The sequence below is a fragment of the Vicugna pacos genome, chromosome 1 (assembly GCF_048564905.1).
Source record: "Vicugna pacos chromosome 1, VicPac4, whole genome shotgun sequence".
Classification (NCBI taxonomy): Eukaryota; Metazoa; Chordata; class Mammalia; order Artiodactyla; family Camelidae; genus Vicugna; species Vicugna pacos.
This window is the reverse complement of record NC_132987.1, coordinates 94,357,116-94,363,115: the sequence shown is the minus strand read 5'-3', so window position 1 is coordinate 94,363,115 and position 6,000 is coordinate 94,357,116.

Sequence of the window (6,000 nt, the reverse complement as noted above, 5' to 3'; positions counted from 1 at the left end):
GCTCCGAACCTTAGTTTCTTTAAAGTGCTTGAGAATTCTTGGCAGAAAACCACCTCCGGTATATACAGGTTTTTTCCCTCTTTCTCCCTTACTCCTGCCTTCTCATCTCAAACACTTTCTATTGCTTCTAAATCTACCTCTTTGACTCTGCAAATAATGGTATTGTTTTTATCTTCTTATGTTCTTGGGTCATCAAAGTGAGATACAGTTTTGTAACCCCCTATCTTGGTGATCTTTGGGTACTTTGTAGTGGAGACTAGATTTTAACTAAATAATGATACTTAAAGTTACTTTGACTGAAAACTAGAAGACAGAAAATCAGTTCATGGTTGGGGGTGGGCATAGCTCTAACATGCACCAATTTGGGATAATATGGTCTATCAATCTCTAGGTCCATCCATGTTGCAGCAAATGGCATTATTTTACTCTTTTTAATGGCTGAGTAGTATTCCATTGTATAAAAATACCACAGCTTCTTTATCCAATCATCTGTAGGTGGACATTTAGGTTGCTTCCATGTCTTGGCTATTGTATATGGTGCTGCTATAAACATTGGGGTGCATGTACCTTTTCAAATTAGAGTTCCCTCCAGATATATGCCCAGAAGTGGGATTGCTGGATTGTATGGTAAGTCTATTGTTTAGTTTTTTGAGGAATCTTCAATTAAATATAAATAAATAAATAAATAAATAAATAATATATATATATATATCTGTCTTGGAAATTTTGGGAACCGTGCACAGATTCTGAAAACTGTACTTTACTGTGGAAACAGTGTACATATACATGGGGATTAAATAATGCCATCTTAATTCAAATAGTATTTGAGTTCAAATTTCAAAATGTAATTCAATTCAAGTATTTAAATTCAATATTTTGTGCTATTCTTCAGCTATTCTTCAATTTTAATGGCAGTGGTGAAAGGGAACTAAAAGCTCATTTCAACTGTGTGACTGAATTTTGCTAACTTGAGCAATTTATTGAAATTTTCTAAGCTTTAATTTCCTCACTTGTATACTGAGGATAGAAATAGTACCCACCTGATAGATTTGTTGTGACTATTAAGAGGAAAGTCCTTGCCATAGGACTGGATATGATAAGAGACTATCTTTCTAATCTATCTTCCTTTTTAAAAAAAACTGATGAAGAAACTAAGTTAGAGAAGGTTAATTGATTTTTCCTGAATCACTAAATGGTTAGAAATGCCAGAAGTAGAAATGATGTATCACGGATACCAGGTCAGGGTTCATTTAACTAGACACTTACGATTTTTATTTGCTGGGAAAGAACATTTATCTCTCAATTTTCAGGTTATGATTTGCTACTAATAGTCACATTTGTGCCCACAGGAAGCATCAGCTAATTAGTTCTTGAGAGCATAGCTGCATATTTAAATTATTTTCTTAACAATGTATCAAGAATTATTTTAAAATATTTTTAATTCATATTTTTTCTGGTCAGTTCTAATATTTGCAAATTGTTCTGGTAAATGATGTTTTCAAAAATTTAATTTTGCTCTTTACCTACTATCATTTTTTGTGTTTAAGTTAAAACTACCAAATAATCACATAAACGATTACTCTATGAGTTTTAACATCTTAACAATTTAGTACCTAAAGGAAACAGATTTCTTATAGTTTGACCAAACACACAAATCAGCAAAACCAATTGTGATACTTTATTATAAACGAACAATTCTTTGAATTCTTTAGTCATTGAAAACTTTTGTTTTGCCTTCCGGCAGCTGTCTTCTCCAGGAACAGCTGTTAATACTCACATATAACATTTGTCAGGTTCTTTTATAAGCCATATAAACTACAAATGCTGCTTTAAGGGAAGTTTAAAATTTTACATACATCTATATACCAAATGGTTAAACTGCTTTCAAATTTTTTGGATAGATTGGTAACAGAATTCATGGAAGCAATTTTTTTTTTAATGTACTTAGCTGCACGTCATTCATGTCTTTGTAAAATTCTCTTTTATTTGTGAACCCAAATAATTTCTCCTATGACATGATTTAGCCTAAACTGAGTTATTGAATTATGTAAATTGTTTAAAGATAAAGCGTAGGCAGTTAGAGTTATTATCCAGGCTTTTTGACATTGGAGATTATGTACTTACCATTAAAAATACCAATTTAGTAATGATAATGCATTCTCAGTGTTCAGTGTGTTCCACCATTTTGTTCCCTTCCTTTCACCAAAGTAGAAACACCTGCAGTCCATTCAGGATGGCTGCTGCAGTCCTGGAACATAATCAGTCACTACTGACCAAGTGACATCTGTGGAGATCTTGAGGCTAGATGGTCCCTGCTGGGTTTGAAGGCAGCCCCTCATTCTGCGTTTTCTTCTTAGGCTGCTCAGGATGGTTGCTAACTTTGCAAAGCACACGTGCAGTTGCCTTGGGGTATCTAGGGCAGCATCATGTCTAGAGGGTTTCAGACATTAATTATCAGCCTCTTCTGCTACACACGGTGGCAGGGAAGAGACCTGGGGAGTAAGCAAGCCAGCTAGAACTTAAAAGGGAAAAAAATGAGGTGTGCTCTTTCTGCATATTTAGCATTCTGTCAGCTTCCTGGTCAACAGATCCCGCATAAGGCCTCTTTAGACCCCCAGCTAAAGCGAAGATGCAGATGCTTGGGGCTGGGCAATCCAAAATCAGAGAATATCTCTAGGGTAGGAGTTTGGCTTCATTAACTACTGTCAAATGTCTGCCTTCTTAAAATCTGTACAAAATCAAGTACACTGCTGTAAGATTTACGTAAATAAACTCGTGGCTGTTAGGATCAGAAATAAGAGGGAGAAAAGGTGGAAACTAAGATTAATATAAAGAGTTTAAACCTTTGACAATGAAAATCCCTTCCCCCTACCAACTGATCAATTTTCTGACAAATAGTTTATGGACTTTTCAGCATTTTCTGTAAGCTAGTTTTTACCAGTATAAACATGTTTCCTAAAGTGCAAAGTGCAATCTACTTGGTTCAAATTTAATTTAATATTCTTGTTAAAATACCCATACCTAGGTATTTTTTTTCTCTTGCTTTTATCCATTAATTATTTTAAAATGACTTCATTTATTCCATTAATTCCTAACATGTAGATGTCGGTCTATTAAATTTTCCTTTTTTATCTAATCATCTCTCATTTTGTTGACCTTTACTAGTTTTAGTAGCATTTTTGAAGACAAATTCTGGGTTCGATTTTTCTTTCAACTCATAAAGAACCTGTGTGCTACATTAAAATCTTTTGCCTTCTATCCATTTAAATGGTCCATCACCAAAGGACCTTGATATTTCCTGGCCATTTAATCCTCATATAAGCACTTAGTTAACATTCTCAAATTTCTGCCTTGACTATATACCTTGATTTTATGTGTGTGTGTGTGTGTGTGTGTGTGTGTGTGTGTGTTTGTTTTAAACTGACACTTGTATTTCTTAAAGAGTTTTTTACATTTTTCAGACCAGATTTGATTACCTACTCTTTCAGGGGTACCTGTGTATCTGGATGCTGAGCAAGGTCTCTGCACATAGTTGATGGTCAGGACATGATTGTTGGGTGAAAAAATGAGTAAGTAGGGCACTTCAATACTTTCTGTAATTCTAATAGAAGTCAACAGAGAAAGGTAGAGATACAATGTTCTTTTAATATGAAACTCACTGAGAAGGATAACAGTGATTATTCAGGAACCCTAAAATAGTGGGGGGTTTGAAAACCCTGGCTGACAATTTTGCTAACAATTTTGCCTTGATTGTCTCATGGGAACTAACTCACAGATGGGAGGACTGGCCTTGGATAGAAATCACATGACTTTGTAATTTAAGTGTGTGTGATTGTGCTGGCCAGTGGTAATTATGCCATATGAGAGCCTTTCTGACAGGGTCTACACAAGCCAGGGAACTTTGGATCCCAATTTTTTGTTTTAGGGGGAGGGGCCAGCAGCAGTAGAATTCCTAAGGACACAGAGGCCCAAGATCTGCCAGCCTGGAGTGCTATGGGTATGGTATTAGTGCCTTCAATTTTCCAGCTGGCACCTGCCATGGGGGAAAGTTAATCAAAGCCCTCTCAGAAATTATACATAAGTAGGTTTCAGAAGTCTGCCAAGTAAATGCCTCCTGTAAAGGAAAGTTGGCAACTTGCAGCTTAGTAAAATCAAGAGGAAGCGCCAACCATGCAGAGACAGCATGAGCATAGGTGAAAGTAGGTTATTTAGGGTCTTACATAGAAGACCACTGCCTTCATTGCAAAGTGATAAAGTGTCATTCTCTAATACAATTATGCAGAAAACTCATTGTATAGATTCTGTTTTGTGCCTATAAAAGACAGTCTTTCATTTTTTATTGATAATAAAATCTTCTTTAAGATATTGCATTAACTAGAGACTTCTTGACTTGAGAAAAAATGGAGTCTGGCCCTGGTTCAGGGTGGGTGTTGGTCCTAGTTTTGGGCTGTGAAATCTAAGGGGATGTTCACTCGAGGCATCTGGGAAGGTTTATCTTCACTGATAAATCTGTTTTATCAGATAAGTGTTGGGGTGGTTTGTTATATCCTAATAGATAACTAGTAATAAATAAAAAAGTACTATATCCCTGGCAAAATATTTTTATCCATTTTGAGAAAACTTGAAAAGGGAAAATGTTTAAGTTATTCACATTGAAAAGGTCGATTTCGGTCTATCATCTGATTCCCTTTATATATGCATTCATTCGAAAGGAAAGCACACCATCTATCTACACCTGCATGGATGAAAGGCTGTTCAACACGTGTAGGATGGAACCTGCGTACCCCGCTTTCTCTCCTGTCTGTGTCCAGTGGATTTAGACAGGTTTGCCTTCCGATATTAGAATACCCCATCTGTCTGTAGTTCTAATCAGTGATGCAACCAGAAACTTGAACAGTGGTATAAAGATTTCTTTTTCCTCCTCCAGAAAGTTCTTGCCCTTGAGCAGGATTCAGTAGCAGCCTGCAATATTTGAAGCAGTCACCTAGCAGTTGTTTAATGTGGATGACTGTGCCCTGCGGGCTTCTACAGAAGGAGATGGAGCGGGTTGTCAATTATTTCTGCACTCAGGGCTATGGACTAACAGTATGCTTGAGTAAGGCCGAGGTTACACATCAGCTGCAACCCCACAGGCAATCGAAATCAGCCATTAATGGTGAGGAACTGAGATTTCAACAAGGTTGGGTTTCCTTGGTAGGGAGTTCCTAGTAATGCAAACTTGGACCAGGATATAACAATCCTTGTTAAGTAAGTGCATCAGCTCGAAAATGAACAGGTAAGTTATGGCAGCAACATGTCATCCAATTACAGTTCAAACTCCAAGGCCCATGTGTTGTCAGGCCTTTATGACTCTGAGACCTGCATCTCACTGTCAGCACATGCAAGCTGAGAGTTCTTGCACAGGTTGCTTTCTCTGGAACAAAAATATGGCATGAAATTTACCTTACTGCAATATCATAATATAGCCATTTTGTAAGGTTGAAAACATGGAAATACAGGATGGAGTGATTAGGGCATCTAATGAGAAGTCCCAGGATCCAACTTAGATACATTAGGATAGTCTATGGTGAACACATTGTTTTTTCAGTTACAGAGTAGGGTGGTGAGGACATCAGTTATAGATGTTCTATGGGAACTGCTGGTAGTAGGGACACTGATCTCACAGATTTTGAGGTTAAATTAGATGCAGGGCAACACATGACAAAGACGTCCACAAGGCAAAGCCATTTCTTATAAACATCATTAATTTACCTAACCAAATGAAATCTCTTCACTGAGAAAGCTGTGCTCCTCTGCAGCAGGCTATGGGGTCGTCTCAGTCCTGTTACTTGGTGTTTCTCCTGGTCCCTCCCATGTCAGACACAGAAAAATTATGGATTTGTGTGTGTGAATAAATCTGATGAAGTGGGAAATACAGGTCTTTCTACTTTCAGATCCTCCAAACTATCATTTCTCCCTTTCTTGACTAAGAACTCAGTGGAGTGGGTTTAGGGTGTTAGC